Raw genomic sequence first — 17,178 nt, 5'->3', positions numbered from 1 at the left:
GTCTTTTTTTTTCTCTTCTGGTTTATCACAGGATGTTGATTACACTTCCCTGTGCTCTATAGTAGGACCTTGTTGTGTATCTATTCTTTATACAATAGCTTGTATCTGCTAACCCCCAACTCCTAATCCACACCTCCCTATCCCCTCCCCCTTGGCAACCACAGGGCTGTTCTCTATGCCCTGTGCCACCATTTTTAAAGACACACAAGCCTGTTTTGCACACACACTTGGCTCACTGGGGTGGTAGGGATTTGCGGCACAGAGGTGAAGCTTCAGTGGGTGATTCGATTCTTCTACTGTCTGGTGCCTGTAATCAAGGAGAAAGATCCTTGCTTGCTCCTGGGAGGACAGGAGGCAGGCAGTAGAAGCCTTGCTGTGGCTCCCTTCATGGCCGAGTCTTCCACTGGTAAACCTGGGGTATGGGGCTTGGCTCAAAGATATCACCCCAGATGCAGGCTGTTTGTTCTCAGGGGTTGCTTGTTCTCACTGGGCAGACAAGTCTACCCCATTCCTCAGTGAATGAACTGTAGGCAGAGAAGATGACCAGCAACCTCCCATCTCCTCCCAGGCCTGGTCCATAAACCCTACCTCCTAAGCTCCAGGCATCTCTTCCTCTGTCTGCTGGCTGCAGTGGAAGATGCACCTGGGACCCTGAGATGTCGAGCCAGTGGATGGAGGAGACATCTCTGAATGAACCTCTGTCAACCTGCGCTGAATGCTGAAGTGAGCACACAAACACTCTGATGTCACTGGGTGTTGTAGGGAAAAATAGATTTCATCCTTACTAGATTTGTTTCTTTTACTGTAATCTTTGTATCCTGTTGTTTTTGCCTCCACTTAAGAATGTTGCCTGGAGACTGGAATATACAGGATAGGCCATTTTCAAGTCTCTGACCTTTAAGAGTATAACACTTTCTCACCCATATAGAGATACAAAGTTTCAGAACAGAGAATAGCGTTTGTCTTGAAGGTTTACGAGAACATTGTGACCTGACCTACATTGACACCTGCAAGCACAAAGGATTCTGACACCAAGACTTGGTAGTCTAAAAGAAACCGCCTTTCAGTATAAAAGCATCCTGAATTCTGACCAGGGTAAGATGGTTCTCTAGGAGTTTAGTCTGCCATCTTCTGTGTCTGCTGGCTTTTTCCAAATAAAATTGTTATTCCTTGCTACAACAACTCGTCTCACAACTCATTGGCCTTTTGTGCAGCGAGCACAATGAGTTTTGAGTCAGTAACAATGGTGGGAGTTCTGAGGGTTTGGGGGGGGGTGTTTATCACAGCAGCTGACTAAGGAAGATGAGCAGCATTTTGCCAGGTAGACACAGGCAGGGAGAAGGCACTGCAGGCCACAGGTGTGGAGACACCAGAAGCCCCCAAGTGTGTGTTACGGGGACTGAGGTCAGCCGGGACCGCAAGACAGCACAGTGGGAAGGCTGGGGGCAGGAGGTGCAGGAGCAGAGGCCCACGGGCTCTGTTTGCCATTTAGGATCACAGCATATGCAATGGGGCCATTGGAGAATGGTAAGAAAACCTCTGACTGTGACGATGCTTTAGGCATGTCCTTCTGCTGGCAGTTCTCCAAGGCAGGATGGATGAGGGTCACATGGGATTTGTCCCAAGCTGATGGAGAAGGAGGCTTTCCAGACCACCCAGGGTAGACAGCATGGGAGCTTGAGCTAGGAATGTGACTGTGTTGGCCGGAGCTGAAGCTGACAAAGTAGTTATTTCAGAAACAGAATTTTTAGGAATTGGTAATCGTTTTGAGGCCAGCTAGGACTGGGAGAAAAGACCCTGATGGCTTCCTTCTCTTTTTATAACCTTGTGTCCACTTCCCTTTCTTTCCTAATTTCTTTCAAGTATGTATTGGTGACACTCTCTCTGGCTGTCATAGAATGGTGAAAGCTGGTTCTTGTTTTCTGGGGGCATGCTTGCTTCTCACAGACATGCTGACCCGCAAGGACACGGAGCAAACACTAACCTGCCCACCGAGGAAATCGCTCATGCCCTGGCTCTGCTCTCCCCCAGGATGCAGGGAGGCGGCAGGCATCCAGGTGCACATTCTCTTAGCTCTGCCTCCCTTGCTCTGGCCCCTCCAAGGCCAAGTCTCCCATCAGTAGACCTAGGGTATGGGGCTCATAAGCAACCCACTCATATTGTGGGGATGGAATTTCCATTTCTTTCGATTGAATTCATTCATAAATACATCCATGGCTGATTCATGTCAATGTATGGCAAAACCCACTACAATACTGTAAAGTAATTAGCCTCCAATTAAAATAAATAAATTAAAAAAACATATTCATAAGCAAAAAGAAAAAAAAAAGAAGAAGGGAAACTCTTTTAAATGGATTTGAACAGAATTTTATCATGTTCAGTCCAGCCAACTTTGCCTTTGGAGCCTGGGTAAAATCAGACATGTTAATTGAGTCTCTAGTTCAATGGGATTATCTTTGCTGCTATTAAAGTAGAAATCAATATTAATATTTCCTCCCTGTTAACCTTAATCATCTTTCTAGAACCAATATTTTTCTTCCCTTCGTGTCTCCCTCTATGACTCTGTTACCTTTGCATTTCTAATTTTGTCTGGAATTTATGGAGTATCTTTTATTTCCAAAGAACAGAGATAGTTGGTGAGGCTGCTGCATCTGCCTTCACATCTGGGATCAGTGTCTGTAATGGATTTGCTTTGATGCCCAGCTCCTGGACAGCCTCTCATTATCTGATGAGAGACGATTATCTTTGCTGGCCTTCTAGGCAATGAATCCTTTTCATTTGTTTTCCCACAAACAAGAAAGGAGCTGGTGAGAGGAGTGCAGTTTTGTCCAACGTACTTCTTGAGAGAGCTTCACGGACCCTCTGATGCCCACGCGGCCTCACCTCTGTCCGAGGACCTGTGCACCTACCCGCTCCGTGGAAGCCCAGTTCATCGTCTAACTGACTGAGGTGTGTGTGCTCAGTTGGGTCCCTGGGATGCGCCCCACCGTGTCCCAGGCGCTGGCATGCCCTAACCTGGCACATAACTGGTGCTTGTGCTGAGAGGCACCCTCATTCCTTCCTGCACGCTCTGCATTGAGTATTGCCAGGGATTTGATGGCTCCCACTACGAGCGGTTCCCAATTTGTTAGAGGTAAGCTCTTTAGCCTGGCATGCAAGGTCCCCGATCATCTGTCCCTGTTTATCTCTTTGGCCTCGTCTCCAGCCCTTGTAGCTGGAACCCAAACTGTAGTTATGCAAAGCTGCTTGCAAGTTCCCAAAGGCAGCTTGCAAAAGGGCTTGTCCACATTATTCCATCTCCCTGGAAGGTCCTTCCCCAGAGCTACACCTTGAGGCTGAGTCTGAATGGCCCTGCTTCTGAGAAGCACCTTGGTCTTGCAGGAAGTTGGCTCTTCACTGTCTTTGATGACCTTGTAGTCTGTCTGTCTTCCCCACTACACCCTGAGTTCCTTGAGCATGGGCCACCTGCCATCCTGTCTCGATCACTACCACCTCACATGGATCCTGGAGGAGAGAAGTGCTTGGTGAAGGCAGATGAGTGGCATCTTTCCTCGTGTATCCGGGAACCCAGCCCTCGTTGGAAGAGCTTCACATGCATGTATCATTCAACTGCAACACAGCTCTGTGAGGCCAGTGCTCTTCTTTTCCTCTGCTTCACAGGTGAGAGGTTAAGAGACTTGTCTAAGATGCTCAGCTTACGTGTGGGGGATACAGGAATGAAACCCTGGCTTTTTGTGCTTCACGGCCTTCACTGCTTTGACCCTGACACTTCCCCTCCTCGCCTTCTCTCGTCCCTGCCTCTTGACAGGCCTTTGTCCTCTTCCACTGCTTTCCCACCTCTCTCAGAAGATGCATATTGTTGTACGAGGAGATGACTGTCTTTGTGAAGTCTAAAATCAGTGTCGGCGTGCTGTGTGGGGTGGCCCTCTGTTACTCCTTCCCACGCTACCCCTGTAGAGCCTCCAGCTCCCTCTGCCCCGTGATCCAGGAGTTCAGTTCTGGCAATTCTTCCCTTGCTCTCTGGCTTTCGTTTGGCCCATGGAGGCGTCAGGGTGGGGAACAGAGGCAAAGTGGTTCTTGATCCCTAACTGTGTTCTCCTAGCACAGGGCTTGCGAACTCTGTAAAGTGCCAGATGGTAAATATTTCAAGCTTTGTGTCACAAGAGATGAAGTTAAGGCTATGATTTAGGTAATTATAGACCCATTTAAAATGTAACCACTTGAAAATGTAAAGTCATTTCTAGCTCATGGGCTATAACAAAACAGGCAGCAGAGCACGTCTGGTCTGGCCACAGTCTATCAACCGCTGATCTGGAGTCCGCAGCAGGAGGTGCCAAACCTTGATGTGTGCCAGCATCCCTGGGAGGCTGTCCTAACACAGGTGGCAGATCCCCATCCCCAGAGCTTCCGATCCTGTAGGTCTGCAGTGCGGACTGAGGACTGGGTGATGCTGATGCTGCTGGTCTGGGTACCACATCTAAGAACCATCAGAGAGATGACATCTGTCAAGTGTTCCTTCAGGCTCAAGGATTCTTCTCTTTCTTCATTTCTTCAGGCCTGGGTGCTTCCCTATCCTTTGTGGATTCCATTAACACTGCCCTTTGTAAACTGTCCTTTCCTCTTCAGTTAAATTCATCTGTGTGCACCATCTTGGTTCGAATCTTCTGGATACTTGAAATGTTTCCATTTTCCAGAAAGAGTCTGAGAACATTGTGCCTCTGTACTTTACAGGACTAATCCTTGGAGGAGAATGTTTCACTAGTGAAACATTCTTGTACTGATTGCATAAACATTCTTGAAGGGTCATGCCTGTGTATGGCTCTCTGGGAGCTGGCACCAGGTCAGAGGATGAATAGGACAGCAGAATTCTTGCTGTGGGACGGGCATCTGGAGGATGCACCAGGCATGTCAACGGTGCCCAGTTCTGGGGAACTGGGCAGAGCAGGCTCTGCAGGGGAGGAAATGAGTTCAAAGGAAATGTAAGTTATGCATCAGCCTACAAAGAACTGGAAGTCTTGGGGAGCAGAGAGCGTGTGAAGGGACCTGGGGAGCCACAGGAATAGCGTGTGTGTGTGTGTGCTGAGAGAGGCAGGGTCTGAGAGCAGTTATACAGCCAGAGATGTGAGAAGAGGCCAGATCCCAGGGCCCTCATTGAGGATCAGCCTGAGAATGGCAGGGTTTTTTATCAGGGAATGGCACCGGGAGACTTGCAGGAAGAAAGATCCCCTCGATGGGGAACTGCATGAACGCTGCACGGGAGAGGCTGGTGGCCAGGAAGGAGGGCCCGCAGGCTGCTGGGCTGGTTTCCCACTGATCCGGGCTAGGACAAGCTGAGTCTGGAGGTGGTGGCTGCCAAGAAGCTTTAAGACAATCTCAGGTGAGTCTCCGCCATTTCACGTGCACCGCCTGGGGAGCTGGGGAGAAGAAAACCTCTCTGGAGGCCTCACCTCTTCCTCTGGGAAGCGGGATTCTCACTGTGCTCAAGGCCATCCCCCAGACTCCACTGGGTGGCTTCATTTCACAAATAAAAAGTATGAACAAATCGAATCATTTCTAAGAGGGAAAGTATTAAGGAACCCGTAGCAGTACTTGTCCATACGAGGCCATCCTTTCTCTGCAACATTTACCCAACACCTCAGAGAGCTCCCACCAACTACGGGCTATCTTTTTGGAAAGGTCAGACTTTTTAAAGGTTAATTGTTACCCTTAAGAAAATCGCAAAAACAAACTGCAGGGCTGCATGTTTAATGAGAGTTTGGTTCAGCAGTTCCCAGAAGCAGGATTCCTGACGATTTGATTTAAGCAAATCAAGACTAGTCTAGAAGCCGAGTGCCACTGGCGACTTCTGACTTAAAGCGTGCAGGCCGGCTGGGGTTTAAGGAGTGTTACTGTGCTTCAGAAATGTCCTCTGGCCAAAAACCCCAGCCAGCCAGGAATCTGAGCACTGCTAAATCCCTGCATCTTCGCAGTGTGGTTGGTGGCTGAGAAGCTGAGTACAGGGGACCCCAAGATTTCACCCTCTTCTTTTGTCGGTATCCTCTTTCCCTCAGCAATCCATCCCCTCACGGCACCCGGCCAGTCACCTCTCTGAGGATGGCTTTTCCATTTGGCTCCCTCTGCTTCCTCCTTCTGTGGCCTTGCAGCAACCTCCATGCAGTTTGTCCAAATCAAATCACTGTTGCCGTTTCCCTCCATGCCGGGTTCTGCCCAAGACCGCTCCTCTCTAGAGCTCATCCCACCCCTGCTGACATTCTCAAGTTATTGGTTACTTTTCCATTCCACCTGGTTCTTCCAGGACCCTGTCCATCCAATTGCCAGATCTTATTGATTTCTTCCTCACAGTTCATCTCTGTATTGTCTCTTTTCATTGCTGGGGCCGCCACCCTGCTCTGATCTGAAGCTGTCTCCTGGATGCCTCCAGTCACTTCCCACTGTCTTCATTGTGGGTCACCCATGTCACCCATGGACACAAGACAGATTTTCCTGAAGATCTGTTGTGATTCTGTAAGTCCTTTGATATGAGAATTTTCTTAACATCTCTGGAATGAAACTCAACATTTCAGTATTCCCCTCCTTTGTCTTAATCTCTAACCCACCTCCCTCTTGCCTTTTCTTTAAATTCAGATTATTTATTTAACTAGATGATGGTTGATTTACAATGCTGTGTCCCCTGCCTCACGTACCTGGAATATCCCTTCCGCCTGCCTCCCTTCCCTCTTTCCTGCATTTCTCCCCACCCTCCATCTGTCCCCGTCTTCCCTTTGAAACGACCCCCTACTCTGAACAGTGCTTCTGTTTTTAGGACCCACTTCGTGCCAGAGACGCTGTGAGGACCTCAGCGCACCCCTGGCATTCACTATTAACCCCAGATACCTGTTACGGAAGAATGAGACAGTTCAGAAAGTGTAGCGGTGAGGCTAGAGTGTAAATAAGTTGCAGCCCGGCAGGGTTAACACCGCATGGACTCAAACAGTAGTTATCACCCGAGTGAGCAGGACAGGCTGCGGGGGGATACAGGGAGAAAGGAGACTCCCCCCACCCCCCCGCCAAAGTGCAGGGGCATCTCAGGCATGGGGGGCAAGTAAAGGCATAGAGCGGGGAGGTGAGTTTCCAGTTTAGGCCGCAGACCGTCCTCTTTGAGGTGATAAGAACCAGAGATAGGTTCTAGAGATCTGCCAAACTCCGGTGCCCAGAGCTCACCATACTGTGTTTCGCCCTTGTAAATTGGATAAGAGGGTAGGTCTGCACAATGCTCTCATAGCTAAAAAGGCAGGGGGCGCAACATTGTAAACCAACTATACTTCAGTGTTGTTGTTTAGTCACTAAATCGTGTCTGACGCTTTTGTGACCCCATGTACTGTAGCCCTCCAGGCTCCTCTGTCTATGGTATTTTCTAGGCAAGAATACTGGAGTGGGTTGCCCTTTCCTTCTGCAAGGGATCTTCCCAAACTAGGGATAGAACCCATGTCTTCTCCATTGGCTGGTGAGTTCTTTACCACTGAACCCCCAGGGAAGCCCCTACACTTCAATAAAATAAATAGCATACAAATATTTTTTAATTAAAAAAAAAAGGCAAAGGGAGGGTAAGAGATTGAGACAAAGGTGGGGAATACTGAAATTCTGAGTTGCATTCCAGAGATGCTAAGAAAGATAGAATCACAACAGATTTTAAAGAAAATCTGTCCTGTGTCAGTGGGCAAGGTGGATGACTCACAATGAAAACAGTAGGAAGTGACTGGAGTCATCCTGGAGAGAGGTTCAGCTCAGACCAGCTTTGTGATGGTGTCAGTGAAAAGAGAGTTCTGAAAAGGATCACGAGGAAAAAATCAGTAAGACCTGGCAACTGGATGACAGGCTCCTGGGAGTCAGAGGGTGGGAGCTAACTAGCTAGAACCTTCCCAACCGTGCTCCTCCCTGCGGTCAGATTGTAGTCTTCCTGCTCCTCCTATGGGCTAAGCTTAGTCCCAGCTCTACACCTTGGCAGGATCTCTGGATTTCTCCTAAACGTGCTGGAGGGCCCCGGGGTTGCATCAGCGCCCAGCCCCACACAGTCATGCCTGAAGCCCCTGCTTACTGCCCTAAGAACCTGTTTCCCTTCCACTGTCTCAGCGGTTGAGAGCCACACGTGGAAGGCGTACAGGCTCAGCAGCCGCCAGGGCACTTCTGTTGCCCTTGCTCCGTGGTTTTCAGCGTCAGAGTTTCTTGCTCAGATGCTGCGAAGCTTCTGTCTTAGATGCCATCCCTCCAGGCAGCACGACCTCATGACGTGCAAGACAAGGAGGTCTCCGCCTTTGGACTAAGGCTCATGCCAGAGCACCCTGCCGTTCCCGACCCAGTACTGTGCTGTGCTGTGCCAAGTCGCTCAGTCGTGTCTGACTCGTTGCGACTCCATGGACTGCAGCCCGCCAGGCTCTTCTGTCCACGGGCTTCTCCAGGCAAGAATACTGGAGCGGGTTGTCCCGTCCTCCTCTCGGGGCTCTTCCCGGGACAGGGGTCACGCCCACGTCTTTTATGTCTCCTGCATCGGCCGGCGGCTTCTTTACCACTAGCGCCGCCTGCATGTGATGTGCGGTAGTGGCTCAGTCGTGTCCAACTCTTGGCAACCCCGAGGACTGTGGCCTGCCAGGCTCCTCCGTCCATGGGATTCTCCAGGCAAGAATATGGGAGTGGGTTGCCATTTCCTTCTCCAGGGGATCTTCCCGACCCAGGGATCGAACCTAGCGCCACCTGGTGTGGTCTAAATACATTGTAATTCAGGATGGATCTGTTTTCCCCTCTAGGTTCCTCCAACTCACTGGGTGGGCCTCCTGGAAGGAAACCTACAGGTCCTCCCATCCTCTGGCTGAAGTTGTGTTGGGCCAGCAGGTCAATCAGAAGGAGAAGAAATGGTGTGTTTCTTCCGGCTCTCTCCTGCACGGGTCTCCAGACTGTCAGTGGCCCGGCCGAGGGCCGCTGCACCTAACATAGCTGTCTGCTCTCTTCTGGGTCCGGGGCCGCCCTCCCTCCCCCTCCCTCAGGGATCCTGGTCCTTACTGATTCCAGGGTGCTTGTGCATTCTCTAATCTCTGCCCCAACTTTGTAGCCAATTTATTTAACTCCCTTAACTTTTCCCAAGTGCACTTTTCCTACCTGACTAATCCGCTCCATAGGTGACGTGTGGTGCAAACCTTGAAATATTGTGTCCAGCAAAAGAAACCCTACAGGAAAGAATGCACGTGAAGTTTGAGAACAAACAAAACTCATCGGTGGTGATAGAGGTCAGGGCTGTGGTTGATTGTTTTTGGGTTGAGGCTTGGCGAGAGGGAACCCTCTGAGGTTTCGGAAATGTTCTGTATTATGATTGGGGTGGTAGTTACATAGATATTTGCAACTGTCAAAAATCATTGATGTAAATCAAACTACAGTGAAGTACCTGTCAGAGTGGCCACCAGTAAAAAGTCTACAAATAATAAATGCTGGAGCAGGTGTGGAGAAAAGGGAGCCCTCCTGCGTCGTTGACTGTGATGTAAGTTGGTGCAGTCACTATGGGAAGCAGCACGGAGGGTCCCTAAGAAACACTAAAAATGGAGTTAGCATGTGATACTGCAACCCCACTCCCGGGCATAACGTTTGTGTGTGCGCTCAGTCACTAAGTCATGTCTGACTCTCTGCGACCCCATGGACTGTAGCCCTTACAGCCCCGATAGCCTGCTCTTTCTCATAGGGTCACTGTGCATGCTAAGTCACTGCAGTCGTGTCCAGCTCTCTTCAACGCCATGGACTGTAGACTGCCAGGCTCGCCTCTCCAAGGGATTATCCAGGCAAGAATACGGGAGTGAGTAGCCATTTCTTTCTCTAGGAGATCCTCCCGACCCAGGGATCAAACCTGTGTCTCCTGCATTGGCAGGCTGATTTTTCACCACTGCAGGCCCTGGGAAGTGTTACTGTGCCAAGGTATCCATACAGCTGAAAAACAAGCAAGCAAGCAAAAAAAAAACCTCACATTGTTCTTGAAAAAAAATTCATCTTTGGCAAAAATTAAAAAAAATCTTTCTGCAGGGTTAAGATATTGGCATGCATATTTTTGTATGTTTATTGGTAATCTGTATTTGTTTTGTAAAACGTCTATTCAGATCTTTAAAAAAAGACATTAAGAGAAAACTCACCTGTGGGATAACTCAACCTGCATTTAATAGGCAATAAAGGGTTGTCTGCTTGAATAAATCAAGGAAAAAAGTCATTGAACTCGTACACATATTTTATTATGTGTAAATTATACCCAATAAAAAGTAAGTATCTAGGAGTATAAGGGGAAGTAATTATATTGAAATATGTATAACAAAATGTTTAACACCGGTTTGTGGTATGAATAAAAACATCTTTCTTGTTTCTCAACAAACACATCAACATCCTATATATCCACTGTTTTGAACCTCCAACCTGGTGGCATCTAGGAGGGTAGCATCCTTTCTTCCCGTCTTGGCTCTCCTCACGGGGCATCTACTGCACTCGTATTAACTGCCGTATGAGCAGGTGTTGCTGAGAGCAGGCCATGCCTCTTAGATGCTTCCAAACAGGGGTGGAGATCTCGGCCTGGAGTGGATATGTAAAGTTTAAAACCGAAGCCACTGCTGCTTTAATAAATATTGAATGAATTTCTATTCTGAACTAGGCAGTGTGTTCGTGACTAGGGAAACCTATTTTCCATCTTTAAATGGAGCCTCATAAACTCAGAAGTTTTCTTGGCCCTTGGAGTTTTGCCCCAAATTAATGGCCTGTGAGAGGGCTGAGCTCACTCTCTGTCATTTTTTCCTTAGTGGAGGCCCCCATCTCTACTCTTGTGCTGTTCCTGTCACCTTCACCCCAGTCTTGTGGGAACCTGGGTTGAGAGGCCTGCTGTTTGCATCACGTGCCGGATGTAGGGTGTCATAGTGGAGACTCACCGCTGAATATGAACACTGTCCTCATCCTTCCTGCTTTCCTGTCCTTGATCAGCAGATGTCCTTAACTCGGGTCTCAGAAGGAGAATTCCCTCCCCCACAAGCCACTCTGGAAGCACAATCTATTCCTTCACTCTTTCCCCACCTGCGTCATTTTGCTACTTCTTTTGAATTGTTTTTCAGGGACCAACCAAGCAGGTCATTTTTCATTTCATATAATTTCCTGAAATTCTAATAAACATATGTTTTTCCATCTTATTATATCTGATAGAAAAGTATTTCCATTTTATGTGATCATCTAATGCAGATGATCTCTCTGGGTGAATGAATGAGAAAAAGAAAAGAAATAGTGTGTAATTTGTCCTCTGGCCATCCTTACTCAATACTGCTTCTTCCTTAAGTGATGGGAAGCGCTCTTCTCCGGGACTGCGCTTGGGGGTCTCTTTCATGGCATAGCTTGGCTGTGTGATGATTTTCTACTTCAAAAAATCTTGGGTACCACTTTGTATTGATATATTCTTAAATCTGTACCATAAATATCTGGACCCTGATGGGTGTGCTTGCCTGGGAGACCACACATGAACCTGGAAAGAAATGAGCCTCTGAGTTCTGAAGACCCGTCTGACCAGAAGTGAGGAACCTAAGAAGGACCTCACCTGAGGACACTGCCTGGTTGGGGGTTTAGCCTCCTGCATAAGCTTGGGTCTGAGAATCTGAGCTTAAGCTTCCAGATCTCTGTGAGGTTGGTTTTCTAAGGCTAGCAGATGTCCTGTAGGAAACAGATGTCTATTTTCCTAAATTCACAAGAATTGGGGGCAGAAGGTCTCAGCCTTTCTGTGCAGGTTTGGTTTCTTGAATGGCATCTCACTGTCAGTCATTTTCTTTCCACTTTGCTCCAGCTGGATCTGATCTTCCAGATTAAAATCATGAAGGATGGGTATCCAGCTTACTGCCAAAACCTGGGGAGGTTTTACACTGAGGTCTTTTCTCCTTCCTGTCAGTGTGTGTTCGGAAACCTGCCATGTGGACCCCTGCACCATCCACAGTCCTGCAGGCCTGTCTGAGTGCTATTCTGCCCTGGAGACAGAGAGATTCATGACTTCTGACTTTGTGTAATTTCTAATTCTGGACCAGGCGATTTTTCTATCCATCACCATTGCTTCTCCACATCTGAGACCTGCCTCCCTTGGAACATTAAAGTGGCACATTCTAACTTCAGCTCAAAATCTTCCTCCTTAATCTGGCACTACCTTGCCCCAGGGGCCTTATCTGGGCTAGCATCTATGTGCTAGCATCCAGGTACCTGTGACCTGTGGGCTCTGGGCTTGCTTGATAGTTACCCCTTAGGAGGATGTTGGGCTCTGGAGTGGTCTGTCCCGGAAAACAAAGCAGAATGAAGACTCTTCTCAGTTATCTTGAGCTGGGTTTTCAAGGTTCTCCTCTCTCAGGTCTGAGTGTCAGTGGAAGCCGTACTAACCACCAAGCTGCAGGGTTTCCTCTGATTGGCTAGTTGATGAGTTCATTTCTTGGCCTCCATTGCCCTGGCCAATGTATCAGTAAATGCTCTTTGCTTTCTGCTGTTATCTACCTGCCTGGAGGGGCCATGATTCCCTCACATTTTCATGTTGGTCTTGGGGCTATGTCACCACTGTCCTCTGACCCAAGTGCCAACACTGTTCTCTGACCCAAGCATCACCGTGGTCCCTGTAATAATGGTCATCTTACTTCCCAGAGCTGTGTGTCCACTAGTTTGGCAATCAAGACAAGGGTACCCCTTGGCTCAGCTCTAGGGTAGTAATTTCATTCATGTCGCATTGCACTAGAGTCCCATTTCTCAGCTTTAAGATCCTAGGCCAGGGACTTCCCTGACGATCCAGTGGTTGGGACTCCATGCTTCCAATGGAGAGGGGTGGGGCACGAATTTGATCCCTGGTCTGGGAACTAGGATTCCACATGCTATGCAGCCAAATAACTAAATGTTAAAAAAGAAAAGAAAAGAAAAGAAAGATCCTAAGTGCCCCAGTTTTGCTCTGATGTCCTGTGGGGCTGCTTGCCTCCTGAATATTTAGGTAAATATGACTCTAACCTTCAACATCGTGGACTGTGTGGGATCAGAGTTCTCCAAACAATTGCTGTGAATTCAAAATTGAGCCCTCAAAACTTGGTCCCCTTATGGACCCTTTGCTGATCTGGATGTAGATTCCTGCCTGTTGACAGTTTTCCTCCAAAACTTTTACTCCAACCAAGCTGATGCTCTGCCACTTCTGCCTGTCTTGTTTGTTTGTTTCAGGTGGGGAAGAGTTGCTACAGGCCAGTCATCTCTGTTTAGTCTTCCTTCCCCAATGATGACGAATAGAATTTTCTCTCCTTCCTTGGACAAGTGTTTTTAAGTTGGACCTGGCCACAATCACCAATATTATTACATTATTCCATACACAACTGCAGGCAATATTTCCAGCATGGAGGAGATTTGAGTTTATAAGCAAGAGGGTTTACAATGCTTATTTAACACTATGAGCCTTAACAGATGTTACCTAAATGTGGGTGAGTAAGGGAAATGAGAATTAAATTATTTTGACATTCACATGATGTCGTGAAAAGCAGATTGGCTTTTTTCCTACTCCTCAAAATTCTTTTTTACCCAAAGAATTACACTTTTATTATTAAGTGTCATGGTACTCGTTTTGTAAACAAGATTTATAATATGCCTTAAATAGATAATATGCACTTGGTTGCAATTGGTATTTGTCTCAGTTCAACTTTCCAGCTGTTTTTAATCACTACTTAATGCAACCCTGGCATTAACATTGAATAAATATATTTCATACAAATTAATTTTTCTAGGGGTCATACTGCTTCTGAGACAATGCCCTTTCCAGAGATTGTTTCCAGAAATCTAGAGATAGTTCTTCATAGAAATTTCTGCTGAAAAGCCTTTTAATTAGAATTTAACCTGTGTCGTAGTAGAGCCATCATTATCATCATCAAATTTGTGTCCTCAACTCTTTTTATGAGTCCTAGAATCAAACACCTATAGTGGCTTTCTGTTCTTCTCCAAGCCAATGAAACATTCTTTCCATAGCTTTATGGTAAAAGAACATAATGTCCCAGGCAATTAGAAATCATAATCCACTCTTGTTTAATGGTATGTTGCTGTCTTTTTCTCCATTTATCTATAAAAGCATTTTTAAAACATGAAATGTCCATACCATTTTGTCTTCTTTTTCACTCACACTAAAAACATTTCAGTTTCTCCAGAGGATTCATAAATGTAAGTCTTAACACTGTAATCTATCATTTTATCTGCATCTTAACAGTCAGAATTTTACTTACCCTCTGACATCTACAAATGCATTTGCACAAAAAGCTGCGTTTAGCCTAAGGTTTTGGGTAAGACTGCCTGGGTCTGATGGTTAACTTGACCCAGCAGTGGTTCTCTGTCTTTGGGTAAGTTATCCTCGCCCCGCTCTTCTAATCAGAGAAGCCTAATAATAACAGTGCCGCATCACAGGACTGATGTGAAGATCAAATGTGTGTTGTGTAAAAAGCCTTTGGATCAGCGCCTGGCACAGAGTAAGCTGTTAATGTTACCGACTATTTTTTTTTCTCATTTTTATTCTTTTTTTTTAAACGTCTCTATTAGAAATTGCCATCCAGTTCTCTAGGCTACCTTCATGTTTGCTTGTGCTGTGCAATGCATACCCTTAATTCTTTTCATTCTTCACATTTTATGGAGAATCCCTTGGAAATTCTCTGCTTCTTGATTTAAGTGGATTTCCAGGGAGACTAAAATAAAGCAATTTTTGTGTAGAGGCCAGCTGGTTCCCTTGCATTAATTACAGATGTAACAATGGTGTTCCCTAAGAAAGCAGGTGTTGCTTTTTGAAAATTTAGATGAAGAGTGCTTTGTGGAATATGCTTTATTTGACAACAAAAATTTTTATTTCTTCACAGCAAACCAAGAGGCAACCAAGAACTTAAAACGTGACATGAAGAGTTATGTAGAATCACAGTGACTGCCTTGTTGCAGCTGAGTTTCTTTCTTTCTTTCTACATGGATATTCTGGCTTATTTTCTTTCATTTTTTGGTAAACTAGTGTAATTTCCTTTTTCACCATTTGTAAATGTCATTTTTTTGTTGGAGGATAATCGCTTCACAGTGACGTGTTAGTTTCTGCTGTCTGAGAAGGTGACCCAGCTCTATGGAGACACGAATCCCCTCCTCCTGGACCTCCCGCCCTGCCTCCCTCCCATCCATCCCACCCCGGAGGCCGCCACAGAGCCGAGCTGAGCTGTTTGCGTTCTGCAGCAGCTTCCCTGGAGCTCGCTGCTTTACACATGGGAGTGGGTATAATGTCAACGCTACTCTCCCGGTTCATCCCACCTTCCCCTTCTCCTCTGTGTCCACATGTCTGTTCACTGCGCCTGCATCTCCTTTCCTGACCTGCAAATAGGTTCATCCAGACCCTTTTTATAGATTCCATGGCATTGTTGTTCAGCAGCAAAGTCTTGTTAAACTCTTGGCGACCCCATGGACTGCATCTCACCAGGCTTCCCTGTCCTTTTCTATCTCCCCGAGACTAGATTCCGAATATATATATATTAATATATAAGACTTGGTTTTCTGTTTCTGACAACTTCATTTTGTATAACAGACTATATATAGGTCCATCCACATCACTACAAATGACTCAATCTCGTTCCTTTTTATAGCTGAATAATATTTCGTTGTATATATGTATCACATCTTCTTTATCTATTCATCTGTCAATGAACATTTTGGTTGCTGCCAAGAACTGGCTATTGTAGATAGCGCTATAATGAACACTAGGGTGCATGTATCTTTTTTAAATTATGGTTTTCTCGGGGTATGTCCCAGTAGTCATCCAGCTGAGTTTCTGAATGAATTGGTCTTTGACTAATTTACTATTAACCAGTACCCCTATCAGTAAGTTCAGTTCAGTTCCTCAGTTACATCCAGCTCTTTGTGATCCCATGGACTGCAGCTCACCAGACTTCACTGTCCTTCACCAACTCCTGGAGCTTGCCCAAACTCATGTCCATTGAGCCAGTGATGCATCCAACCATCTCATCCTCTGTCATCCCCTTCTCCTCTTGCGCTCAATCTTTCCCAACATCAGGGTCTTTTCAATGAGTCAGTTCTTCACATCAGGTGGCCAAAGTTTTGGAGTTTCAGCTTCAGCATCAGTCCTTCCAATGAATAGTAAGGACTGTTTCCTTTAGGATGGACTGGTTGGATCTGCTTGCAGTCCAAGGGACTCTCAAGAGTCTTCTCCAACACCACAATTCAAAAGCATCAATTCTTCAGTGCTCAGCTTTCTTTATGGTCCAAATCTCACATCATACATTACTACTGGAAAAACCATAGGTTTGACCAGAACATTTTTTGGCAAAGTAATGTCTCTGCTTTTTAATGTGCTGTCTAGGTTGGTCATAACTTTCCTTCCAAGGAGCAAGCATCTTTTAATTTCATGGCTGCAGTCACCATCTGCAGTGATTTTGGAGCCCAAGAAAATAAAGTCTGTCACTGTTTCCATTGTTTCCCCTTCTATTTGCCATGAAGTGATGGACCGTAAGCCATGACCTTTGTTTTTGGAATGTTGAGTTTTAAGCTAGCCTTTTCACTCTCATTTTTCACTTTTATCCAGAGGCTCTTTAGTTTCTCTTCACTTTCTGCCATAAGGGTGGTGTCATCTACATATCTGAGGTTATTGATATTTGTCCCTGCAATCCGAGAAGGGGATGTCAGAGGATGAGATGGTTGGATGGCAACACTGACTCAATGGACATGTTTTGAGTAAGCTCTGGGAGTTGGTGATGGACGGGGAGGCCTGGCGTGCTGCAGTCCATGGGCTCACAAAGTTGAACACCACTGAGTGGCTGAACTGAACTGTGCTTCCTCCAGCCCAGCGTTTCTCATGATGTACTCTGTATATAAGTTAAATAAGCAGGGTGACAGTATTCAGCCTTGACGTACTCGTTTCTCGGTTTGGAACAAGTCCATTGTTCCACGTCTAGTTCTAACCGTGGCTTCCTGACCTGCATACAGGTTTCTCAGGAGGCAGGTCAGGTGGTCTGGTATTCCCATCTCTTGAAGAATTTTCCACAGTTCATTGTTATCCACACGGTCAAAGGCTTTGGCATGGTCAGTAAAACAGACATAGATGTTTTTATGGAATGCTCCTGCTTTTTCTGTGATTCAGAGGATGTTGGCAATTTCATTGCTGGTTCCTCTGCC

The sequence above is a fragment of the Cervus canadensis genome, chromosome 15 (assembly GCF_019320065.1).
Source record: "Cervus canadensis isolate Bull #8, Minnesota chromosome 15, ASM1932006v1, whole genome shotgun sequence".
NCBI classification, from domain to species: Eukaryota; Metazoa; Chordata; class Mammalia; order Artiodactyla; family Cervidae; genus Cervus; species Cervus canadensis.
The sequence above is the reverse complement of the archived record's forward strand: the minus strand, read 5'-3'. Positions refer to the sequence as shown.